This window comes from Talpa occidentalis, unplaced genomic scaffold (assembly GCF_014898055.3).
Source record: "Talpa occidentalis isolate TD23 unplaced genomic scaffold, MPIMG_talOcc4v2.1 talOcc4.15, whole genome shotgun sequence".
NCBI classification, from domain to species: Eukaryota; Metazoa; Chordata; class Mammalia; order Eulipotyphla; family Talpidae; genus Talpa; species Talpa occidentalis.
In genome coordinates this window covers 58002936-58015203 of record NW_023601543.1, presented here as the reverse complement: position 1 = coordinate 58015203, position 12268 = coordinate 58002936, and the positions used below count along the sequence as shown (strand labels likewise).

Below are 12268 nucleotides of genomic sequence, written 5' to 3'. Positions count from 1 at the left end.
AGCTGCCTCCTTTGTGAACACACCCCTTTGGGAAAAGCTGTAGCTACCAGGGGCCAAAATGTGCAGCTTTCTAATGCCAGGTGTCCACAGGTTTCTTCAATGCATTAGATCATTTAGAGGCTCTGAAATATTTTGAGCAGAGAAATGTTAACAGGGGATTATTTCCAAGGGCCTCGAGAGTAAGATGTTGGGTTTGTTGGATGTGGGGGTGTGGGGAATGTGAAAGATAAGGGATACCTGTGCCCAGGGGAAGGGGAGCCTGCAAGTGTATCTTCAGAGACATGGAAGGGGAGACTCAAGGGTCTGGGGCACAGGAGTTCCCAAGCCCCGCCCAGGCCCCCAACCCTAGTCCCAGCACAGCCCCGAAGCAGCTGGCTTCCCTTATTTGTATAAAGGGAAGGCTTTATTTCATCTTCATATGAATTTATATCTACCCAGCAAATGTGAAAGAGCTGGAAAAGGTGGAAAACCTTTATTCCTATTTGGGGGGAATTTGGCTGTCATTTCTCTTCTGTGTGTAACTGACATTTTTACATGGTGATTCATGTGTGTCCTGCATTTTAACTTCAATATTATATGAAAATCATTTTTCCAGGATGTTACGTCATCCGGGTATTTTAAATGGTCTCTCTCTCCCCCCCTCTCATCTATCAAGAGAACATGGGGGAGAAGGTGGGCGAGAAGGTGGACCAGATGATGCAGGTGGAGGGGGACAGGGAAGAGGAGGGGAGGAGGGCTATTTCTTCAGATTTAGAATCCTGGCCCGGGGCGCGGAGCCTGCAGCGGACACGTTAGTCACCCGGTCCGTGGCTGCGCAACGGGGCGGAGCGGGCCCGAGCGCGAAGGCGGAGAGGCCAGCCCTCCGTACTGCGGAGAAGCGGGCGGGCGCCGCGCCGCAGTGGCGCTTGGCCTTGGCCTCCGGCGGTCTCTGGCGCCCCCTAGCGTTCACACCGTAGACTTGGGGTGGGCGGCGGCTCGTAGCCTCCCTCTCACTCACCTCCGCATGCTCCTCCATTTTACCTCTGCAGTTTTCCGCTCATCCCTCCCACCCTTGTCTCTCTGCAGTCGTCCGCTTCTTAATTTAGGAGCCCCGGCCGACGATCCCCTTGCGGAACTTGCTGCTGTCGTTACAATCAGGGGGTCACCAAGCCGAGAGGGGGCCTGGATGGGCGGGGTGGGCCGGCGACTTGCTCAGGGCCCAGACCCCGCCAGGCACTGAGGAGGAAGAGGGGCTACTTTTGAGCCGCCGCTGGTTGCCGCCCCTCCTAGACGTCCCTGGTCTTCCTCTCTGTGGTCACGGAAAGAAGTGAGGGAAAGGACCGAATTTGGAGTGCCATGAGGGCCTGCACATCTGTGGGTCTTGCCATCCCTGTCTTACAGGCAGAGGAGGTAGGACATGAGGGCCAGGGGTCTCAGGGGCAGGGACCTGCTATTAAAAATAATCCAGAGCTGAACAGTAAAGTGGTAAAAACGGATTTTATTCGGGAATTTTTGCAAAATTCTGAATACAGTGGGAATTTGCAGCCAAAGAACAGGGTTTTGGGGTGTCCTTGAATGGAACCCTCAGAAAAAAGTGGGAATTCTGGATGAATCACCTAACACAGTCTTGCTGAGGGCAGGCAGGGTGATCAGACATCACCTGGAGGTTGGAGGGTCATGGGATACGGAGGATGGAGCATTCAGGCTAATCAGACTTAGGGCTCTTGTTAAACTGGTCAATGCAGAGATGAACAGAGAAGACAAAAGTGGAGGCCTAGTTGAAAAGTTAATGGGAGCCTTGGTAGAGTTTGGCCAAGGAGAACTTTTGACACCATTCACAGGGCCCAGGAAATGCTTACCGGTGGCACCTCCAGACATCAGGGCTACTGTTCATCAGGAGTAAGTGGAGGGGCTTGTGGGGGACAAAAGGCAGCCACCTCCCCTTGGCCTTTGTAGGTCTCTAGTGCTTAAACTGCCAGGGATGGACATGCCCCCTCCCTGATCCAGACCAGGCTCCTAGCCCAGGTGTCTTCTCTTGCTCGAGCTCCCAGGCTGAGTCAAGCCATGTGGGGCCAGGAAAGCTCTCTGTGACCCTCCATAAACTGGTGTCAAATCACTGCAAGTGGCATCAGTCAGCATCCTGTCTCACCTGGAATCACCACTGCGCACCTCTTGTGGTTGGCCCAGACAATCCCCCTGTTGCCCCAGACCAGGTACTGGATGGTTTGACCAAAGCCACTCAGGAATGGTTTCCAGGTAGGGGATTATTCAGCAGCCAGACATAAAGGTTGATTCCAGAACTCACCTGGCTTCTGCCCTAGGACCCCACACACCTTCCAAGAAGAGAGAGTTCAAACAGGAGGACTTCCTGGAGGAGGAGGAGTAGCAGGAGAAGGAGGAGAAACAGACTTCTGAGAACATTTTCTCAAGTTTCCCTCCTCACTGCAACTCAGTAGCAATTTTGAAATATTCCAGTGTTCCAAGAATCTGAGGATGTGTCATTTGTAAAGATTTCCATGACAGCATTTGATCCAGGCCATTGGTGAACCAGGTTGGTGTTCTTTTTTTTTTCATTGAAGTGATGTTGCATTATCACATCATATACGTTTCAGGTGTGCAGCATTAACACCAACATGCGTACATACTACATTAAGGTCACCTCCACTCAAAGCCCAAGCCTACCCTTCAGCAGAACATGACCCCTTAGACCTGATTCACCTGCCTGCTGCCCCCTTCCTCTCTGGTAAGCACTAATTGGTCTTAGAGTCTAGACGTTTATTTTTGTTTATTTTTGTTTTTTGCTATTTATTTATTTATTTTTATTTTTATATTCCCCATACAATTGCAACCCCCTGATTTTGGCCCCAATCCCTCCTTTCCACGCCCCCACCATTAAGTGTCTCTGGTTCATAGTTGTTTATTGATTTTGATTTTTTTCTTTCTTATATTCTTTTTCCTGATCCCTTATTTAGATTTTCTAGATTCCTGCTATGAGTGAGACCATCCGGTATTTTTCTTTTTCTTTCTGGCTTATTTCGCTGAGCATGATCCCTTCCAGCTCCATCCATGTTGCTGCAAATTGCATGAGTTTATCTTTTTTGAATGCTGAGTAATATTCCATGGTGTATATGGACCACATCTTCTTGATCCAGTCATCTATTTTTGGGCATTTGGGTTGTTTCCATAGCTTAGCTATGGTAAATAGTGCTGCTATAAACATAGGGGTGCAGGTGCTCTTTGGAATGGATGTTTCTGTGTCCTTTGGGTAAATACCTAGGAGTGGAATTGCTGAATCATATGGAAGCTCTATGTTTAGTAGGTCCAGAAATCTTCACACAGCTCTCCATAGTGGTTGGACCAGTTTGCACTCCCACCACAGCGCAGGAGAGTTCCTTTTTATCCACAACCTTGCCAACAATTGTTCTTGCTAGATTTTTTAATATGTGCCATTCTCACTGGTGTAAGATGGTATCTCATGGTAGTTTTGATTTGCATTTCCCTGATTACAAGTGATGTTGAACATTTTTTCATATGACTGTTGGCCATTTGCATTTCCTCTTCAGAGAAATTTCTTTTGAGCTCTTCTGCCCATTTTTTGACTGGATTATTTTGTTTTTGTTGAGTCTCATCAGCTCTTTGCAGATTTTTGTGATCAGTCCTTTATCATTAGTGTTGTGTGCAAAAATATTCTCCCAGTTGGTGGGGTTTCTCTTTGTTTTGGTTATTGTCTCTTTTGCTGTGCAGAAGCTCTTTAATTTGATGTAGTCCCAGCTGTTGATCTTTGCCTTCACTATCACTGCTTTGGGTGATGTGTCTGTAAAGATGTCTTTGATGTGCGTATCACGTAGTGTTTCGCCTATATTTCCTTCTATGTATTTTATGGTTTCAGGTCTTATGTCTAGTTCTTTAATCCATTTTGAGTTGATTTTTGTGTATGGTGTGAGGTAGTGGTCAAGCTTCATTCTTTTGCATGTAGCGACCCAGTTTTCCCAGCACCATTATTGAACAAACTTTCTTTGCTCCAATGCATATTCTTTGCTCCTTTGTCAAAGATTAGTTGACCATAAATCTGTGGGGTTTTTTCTGGATTTTCTATTCGATTCCATTGGTCTATGTGTCTGTTCTTGTTCCAATACCATGCAGTTTTGATGATTATGGCTTTGTAGTATAGTTTGAAGTCTGGGAGTGTGATGCCTCCATTCCCTTCTTTTTTTTTTTTCTCAGGAGAGCTTTGGCTATTCAGGGTTTTTGGTGATTCCATATGAATTTCATCAATAATTGTTGTATTTCTTTGAAGAATAACAATGAAATTTTTATTGGAATAGCATTGAATCTGTATATTGCTTTTGGTAGGATGGCCATTTTAATAATGTTTATTCTTCCAATCCATGAGCAGGGGATGTCTTTCCCTTTCTTTGTGTCTTCTTCTATTTCTTTTAACAGTGTTTTATAGTTTTCTTTGTATAGGTCCTTTACCTCTTTTGTTAGATTTATTCCCAAGTATTTGATTTTTTTTGTTTTGATAGTAAAAGGGATGCTTTTTTTATTTCTTCTTCTTCAGATTTATTGTTGGTGTATAGGAAGGCTACTGATTTTTGCGTGTTGATTTTGTAACTTGCCACTTTACTGAACTGATTGATGAGTTGAATTAGTTTTTCTGTGGAGTTTTTGGAGTTCTCTGTGTATATTATCATATCATCTGCAAATAGTGGTAGTTTGACTTCTTCTTTTCCTATTTGGATTCCATGTATGTCTTTCTCTTGTCTTATTGCTCTGGCTAGGACTTCCAGTATTATATTGAAAGGCAGTGGTGAGAGTGGACATCCTTGTCTTGTCCCAGATCTTAATGGGAATGCTTTCAGCTTTTCACCATTGAGAAAGATACTGGCTGTTGGCTTGTCGTATATGGCCTTTATGATGTTGAGGTATGTTCCTTTTATCCCAAGAATTTCAAGGGTTTTTATCATGAATGGGTGTTGCACTTTGTCAAAAGCTTTCTTGGTATCTATTGATATTATCATATGGTTTTTATATTTCTTTTTGTTGATGTGTTGGATAACGTTGATTGATTTTCGGATGTTGAACCATCCTTGTGTTCCTGGAATGAATCCTACTTGGTCGTGGTGAATTATCTTATGGATACATTGTTGGATTCTGATAGCTAAAATTATATTGAGGATTTTTGCATCAGTGTCCATTAGGGAGATTGGCCTGTAGTTTTCTTTTTTTGTGTTGTCCTTGTTCGGTTTTGGTATTAGTGTAATGTTGGCTTCATAGAACGTGTTTGGTATTATCCCTTCCTTCTCAGTTTTTTGGAAGAGTTTGTGAAGGATAGACACTAATTTGTTTCTGAACATTTGGTAGAATTCATTTGTAAATCCATCAGGTCCTGGGCTTTTGTTTTTGGGGAGGTTTTTGATTACCATTTCAATTTCGCTGCTTGTAATTAGTCTGTTTACGTGTTCTATTTCTTCTTTATCTAGCTTTGGGTGATTGTAGAGTTGTAGGAATTTGTCCATCTCTTCTAGATTGTTGAACTTGTTTCCATATAACTGTTCATAGTAGTTTCTGATTATTCTTTTGATTTCTGCTGTGTCCGTTGTGATTTCTCCTCTTTCATTTATGATCCTGTTTATTTGTGCTTTCTCCCTTTTTTCCTTTGTGAGCCTGGCTAGGGGTTTGTCTATTTTATTAATTTTTTCAAAGAACCAGCTTTTGGCTTCATTGATCTTTTGGATTGTTTTTTTAGTTTAAATTTCATTTATTTCTGCTTTGGTTTTTATTATTTCTTTTCTTCTACTGGTTTTGGGGGTTTTTTGTTGTTCTTTTTCTAGATCTTTGAGCTTTGAGATTAGGTTGTTTCTTTGGGTTCTTTCTTGTTCCTTGATGTGAGCCTGTATTGCTATATATTTTCCCCTTATTAGTGCTTTTGCTGCATCCCATACATTTAGGATATTGGTGTCCTCCTTGTCATTCAATTCAAAGAATTTTTTAATTTATTGTTTGATCTCCTCATTAGTCCAGTGGTCTTCCAGTAGTGTGGTTTTCAATCTCCATGAGGTAGGAGATTTCCTTGCCTTCTTTTTATGGTTTATTTCTAGTTTGATGCCTTCATGGTCAGAAAAGATGGTTGGTATGATTTCAATCTTGGTGTATCTGTTGATGTTTGTCTTGTGTCCCAGTATGTGATCGATCCTGGAGTATGATCCATGTGTGCTTGAGAAAAATGTGTACTCCGTTTTTGGGGGGTTTAGTGTTCTATAGATATCTGTTAAGCCCAAATGCTCTAGGTCCTTATTTAGAGCTTTAGTTTCTTTACTAATTTTTTGTCTTGTTGATTTATCCATTGTTGATAGTGGTGTGTTGAAGTCTCCCACTACGTATGTGTTTTCTCTGATGTCTGTTTTCAGAGATGACAACAGTTGTCTGATATATTTTGGTGCTCCTTCGTTTGGTGAGTATATGTTAATGAGTGTTATTTCTTCTTGAAGTGTTGTCCCCTTGATCATAATGTAGTGACTGTTGGGGTCTCTTTTTATCTTTTTGAGTTTGAAATCTGTTTTATCTAAGTATAGCTGTTCCTGCTTTCTTTTTTGGTCCATTTGCTTGTAGGATTGTTTTCCATCCTTTAACTTTGAGTCTGTTTTTATCTTTTGTAGCTAAATGTGTTTCCTGGAGACAGCAAAAGGTTGGGTTTTGTTTCTTGATCCAGCCTGCAACTCTGTGTCTTTTTATTGAAGAGTTTAGTCCATTTACATTTAGAGTTAATATTGATATGTTAGGATCTGTATTTGCCATTGTGTTTGTCTTTTCTTTGATTGTATTTATTTATTCTTTTAATAACTTTTTTTTGGCCTTCTTTCATTGTTATTCGTCCCTCTGAGGTTCTGGCTTTAGGACTCCTTGTAGTATTTTTTGCAGTGGGGGTTTAGTCATAATGAAATTCCAGAGTTTCTGTTTGTCTGGTAAGGTCCTTATTCTTTCTTCATAGAGGAAAGAGAGCTTTTCAGGATAGAGTATTCTTGGTTGGCATCTGTTTTCTTGGAGTCTGTTGACTATGTCCCTCCACTCTCTCCTTGCCCGTAGTGTTTCTTCGGAGAAGTCTGATGTCAGTCTGATTGGTTTTCCTTTGAATGTTATCTGTTTCTTCCCTCTTGTTAGCTTCACTATTTTTTCCTTGTCTTGGATTCTTGGGAGCTTTACTATTATGTGTCTTGCTGTATTTTTCCTTTCGTCATGTAAGTTTGGTGTTCTTCTTGATTCTTGTATATCAAATTTCAGCTCCTTCTTCACGTTTGGGAAGTTCTCTTCAATTATTTCCTGGAATATTTTCGCTGTTCCTGCATCACTCTCCTCTCCTTCTGGGATTCCTATAACTCTTATATTTCCTTTCCTCATGGAGTCAGATAGTTCCCGAAGCCTTCTTTGGTCTTTTTCCTTCGTACTTCTCTTTCCTTTTCTGTTTTGGTTCTTTTTATTTCTGTGTCCTCAAGAGTACTTATTCATTCTTCCATTTCATCTATTCTGCTTTTATTGCTTTTCCCAGAGTTCTTTAGCATCTCCATTAATTCTTTGATCTCCTGCATTTCTTTCACTTCCCTCTTTAGGGACTCAATTTCATTCTTCTGAGTGTTGTTTTGCTTAATGGCTTCCCTATTTAGGGACTCAATTTCATTCTTCTGAGTGTTGTTTTCCTTAATGACTTCTATCAGTTTTTCCATCACGGCAATTTTAAATTCTTTTTCTGGAAGGCTCAGAAGTTCTTCCAAGTCACTGTAGTTGCAAGCTGGTGCATGGTTTTTTGTTTTTGTTTCTTTTGTGGTCTGTCTTTTTTCTTGAGGTGTTGCTACTTTGCTTGTAGTTTTTATTTTCCCTGCTGCCTGCCTTCTAATTTGCTTTATGTGTTGGGACACTGTACCACTGGTACTGGCTGGCATCTTTCTTTTTGGTGTGTTCTTTCGGGAGTTTCAGAAACTGGCAATCCAAATGAGTCAAAAACTGTTATGCCAGTAGTCTAGTGAGGCAGTGTTACTTTGAGTATGTTAATGGTCACTATCACAGAATCCTCCTTCTGTGTTTAGTTACAAATGTGCGTCTTGAAGTCCCACAGACTTCCCTGCAGGTGGGGCAGCTGGATTGCACTCTGGGTTCCAAATCTCTGGATTCTCCTCTGGGATCCGACTTCCTGCCAGGTGGGACCGGGCTTGTGGGGGCCTTCAGCTCACCTCTGACTGTGCAGGGAACCTTCTCCCTCTGGCTCCATGGGGAGCCTTCTGCCAGATTCAAGCAGTCTTTATTGAAGTAAGGTCCCTATTCTAAAATGGCGCTTTGGAGACAGGCACATTCTTCCGTGCGCCCGGTGTGCCCCAGCCGTGGGTGCCCGCTCCCCCTCTGGGCTCGGACTGCTGGCCAGAAGGGGCCTGGCGTGGGCGAACTTCCCAGCTCACCTCTGACTCCTCCGGGAGCCTTCTGCAGGTTTCAAGCAGTCTTTACTGAAGAAAGGTCCCTATTCTATGGGATGTTGGTGATTTTTTTTTCTGGTCGCTAGGTGGCGCCAGAGATCTCTCCTAGTGTCCTTGGGAAGCTGTTTTTTTTTTTTTTTTTTTTTTTTTTTTTAACCCTGTGGGACAGGGGAACAGAGTGGGAGTGGTGGGGAAAGCCTCAACGGCTTTGGGGTGCTGTGTCTGCCTTGTGCCCCACCATCATGGGGAACCCGCGCCCCAAATTTCGTGCCCCAGGTCTCAGTTCCAAAGCCCTCAGGTCCAGGACATGGGCTGTAGCCCAGTTCAGTGTCCGCAGAAATGTCGCCTTTTGCACCGGCTCCCTTGTCTGGGCGCCTGGTTTCTGATTACTCAGTGAGGGACATTCACCTCAGTGAGGGCCCCTGCGCGTCTCCCCGCAAGCCTAGGTCGCAGGCGCAGGGACGTGGGCAGCCGCGATATCCGCGTTTGCTTTTCCAGCACCTCTTTTCCGCACAAGCTTACCGGCTGGCCTGGGGCTGACTGTAGGTCTCCGGGAGTCTTTGTTTTTCCTTAATGGTGCCTGGAGCAGTTCACTCACCTCCGTGGTGAATCCTGCAGGGTTCTCCACAGCTCCAGTTCATGGGGTGTGGTGGCTGAAATAGTTCCTTTCCACTCACAGTCCTGCTTGATGCCTAGTTTGTTCTTGTTGGTTGTTTTAGTTTTTTTGTTTTTTCCTCCTTCCTGTTGGTCAGAGAGTGCCAACTTTGTGGGTGGGGGAGGGTAGCAGGGTTCTGAGCTTTCCTCCCTTCTAGTCCTCTTTTATGGCAACTTTCTTCTTCGGGTAGTTTGCTGGAGTTGCCCGTTTATCTTCCATGTCCCAGTTCTCACTGGGACCTGCCGCTTTTCCTCCCTATTAACTTTTTTTTAATGGGAGATCTTACTCACAGCGTTTCTTTGCCGCCATGTTGACCCGCCCTCTGGTCATCTTTTTTTTTTTTTTTTTAATAGCTGAGTGGTATTTCACATCTTCTTTAAGGACTTCTTCCCCCCAAAGAAGCTGGTAACTACCCAGAGTTCTGCTTGTTAGTTTGGGCTCTCTTGTGGTCAGCTTTCGAGGACTGCCAAGTGGAGACTATCTTCCTATCTCTTCCTGTGCCCCTAGTCCCAGGCAGGACCTGGTAGCTGCGGGGCTGGGGATGGAGGGGGCAGGTACAGGGAGCAGGTCGGCAGCTCCAGGTTTGCTTTCTTCTCAGAACCTGAGGTAGTTTTGGGTATGGAGGTGTAGCCCAGCTCTTTGAAAGTGACTTGGTTTCCTGAATATGTTTAACCATTCTCAAAGATGAAGGCAGGGGATATGGGAGGAAGGAATAGCAATACCCAAGGGGACAGGCACTCACCAGCTCCCTCATGACCTTGGATTCACTTGTTCGGTACGACTGTCATGTGTCAGTGCTCTTTGTTACCATTGATGTGTTTGAATTAAGTTTGAAATGTGGTACTGTTTTCTTTAAAGACAAATAAATGAAACAAAAAGTCTGGAAGAAAAGAGAACAGTGTGGGAAGTGAAAATAATAATCCAAATGAAAGGGGGATTAAGCTTTGAATTAAGACAGGAAATGTGGATGATGGAGGACTATGGGTCCTTTGGTGGTGGGAGACCCATGGTGACCACACCTGAGGGGAGAAATCCTACACTGTCAAAATATTAGCAAGGATGTACAACAATGGTACTTCATGAAAAAGAAATAAAACATAAATTAAAAGATATATCAAAAACATATTCTAAAACAACAAAAAAGTCAGGAAGTATGAAAACACCACATGTCAGAACCTAAGGGAGGAAGCATCTCTGTGGGAGCCCCGCTGGATGGAGCTCTATGGAAAATCTGCTATCTGTTAACTAGGGCAAGAGAGACCCCAAGATGTCCTGATAAGCCTTCTTCCTGCAGGCCTGCTGTAATGCCAGGAAGGCACATAGATGGTTCTCTATGATCCTCTGTAGATGGGTAAAGGAGAGTCCTAGAGCCCTCAGTGGCTTTTCAGGCTTTTACTGAGCTTTTACATGTAGTGCAGCAACCAGGTACATGGCAGGCAGGGGTGCTGGGGGGATAGGAGGCCGGCAGGCCTCCCAGCCCAGGGCAAATCTTCACTCTGTACTGGGTTCTCTGGCATTCTCTCTCTCTCGCTCTCTCTCTCTCTCTCTCTCCTCTTCCCTCCCTCCATCCCTCCCTTGCCTCTGCTTCTCTTGGTGACTATATCAATACTGCAGCCATGGCCCACAGACATAAACAAGTGCTTCCATCAGGCATGGCAATCCTAATGGCAGGAGGGCAGAAAAGCCTGAAAATCATTTACCCTACACCTGCCCTGAGGAGCACAAGAGGCAGCACCCAGACTCCTGTCCACTTCCAGAATTCTCCAAAAAATAAATGTAATGTTCCAAGAGATGGAAGACACTGCCTGCTAAGGAGAGGTCCAAGTTTGAAGATATGGCCAAAAATGACAAAGCTCACTATGACAGAGAGACACAAAAATTATATTCCTTGGGCCTCCCTGGTGGCACAAGGGGTTAAGACGCAACCTATGAAGCTATCCACAGCCTCTGCAGCACAAGTTCGATCCCCGGCCAGGGAGCAACCCACATGGTGCAGCAGACCTCTCCTGACTCGCCTGCTGCTCCCCTCAGCAGTGTATTTCAGTCTGCCTGTTCTGTTCCCCACTCTGTCTCTGGTGAATCCTCTCACCCGCCCCACTTCTGGCCTGTACCCCAGTTCTTGTATGCATAAATAAATAATTTTTTTAAAAAATTATGTTCCTCCCAAAGGTGATAAAAAGGAAAGGAAAAGGACCCCAATGCTCTTGAGGCCTCCATCTGCCTTCTTCCTGTTTTGCTCTGAACATTGACACAAAGATCAAAAGTGAACCCATTGGCCTAGCCATTGGGGAGACTGCAAAGAGATTGGGTAAAATGTGGTCTGAACAATCAGCCAAGGATAAACCACTGTCGTATAAACAGAATGCAACTAAGCAAAAGGAGAGCTAGGAACAGGATATTGCCCGTACTGCGCTGAGGGCCAAAGTGAAGCAGGAAAGAGGGCCCTGACAGACCCACAGGCTCAAAGAAGAATAATGACTAGGAGGAAGATGGGGGGCGGGGGGAGAAGAAGATGAAGATAAATAAGATGAGTTAAAGGCTCTCCTGTAATGATGTGTGGGGGGCAGGTGTGTGCACTCAGGCAACTGTTTTGCTAGGAATGTGAATTCAAGTGCAGCTCAGTGTTCACTTCAGTGTAACATCTGTACAGATTTTAGTATAGCTGATGAGAAAATGTGTTTTTTTAAAAATGCAGCTTGTAGAAAGTGAAAATCAAAATCAACAAAAAACTATGAACCAGAGACACTTTTTTGGGGGGGGGGGCGGGAGGGGAGGGATCGGGGTCAGAATGGGGGGGTTGCAATTGTATGGGGAATATAAAAATAAAATTTATTATAAAAAAATGCAGCTTGTAGCTTTTTGAGGGGCTAACTGCATACGTTAGGTTTTAAAGCTAACGATGTTAATTTTTTCTAAATATTGAATGGTTTCTTTCATTTCTTGACTTGTATTTGATAGCACAGTGAATGGGTAGGACTGTGTGTATCCGCCACCTTACACTTCTTGTCTTTTAAAAAATATATTCATAATTTCATTACAAAATTCTTTTAATAAACAAAATGTAGCTATCCAGTAACTATCTGAATAAAATGTTGAATTAATTACTCAGAGAGTTATGTGAAAAACCAAGAGCTCAGTGTCCCAGGAACAATGGAAGTGATTCTAGCACTTC

The 12268-nt window shown here is 43.8% G+C and overlaps 1 pseudogene; it reads left to right on the top strand.

The window, feature by feature from the left end:
* Positions 1-660: 660 nt before the first annotated feature.
* On the top strand, positions 661-11578 carry LOC119245681 (high mobility group protein B2-like; annotated as a pseudogene).
* The last annotated feature ends 690 nt before the right edge of the window (positions 11579-12268 follow it).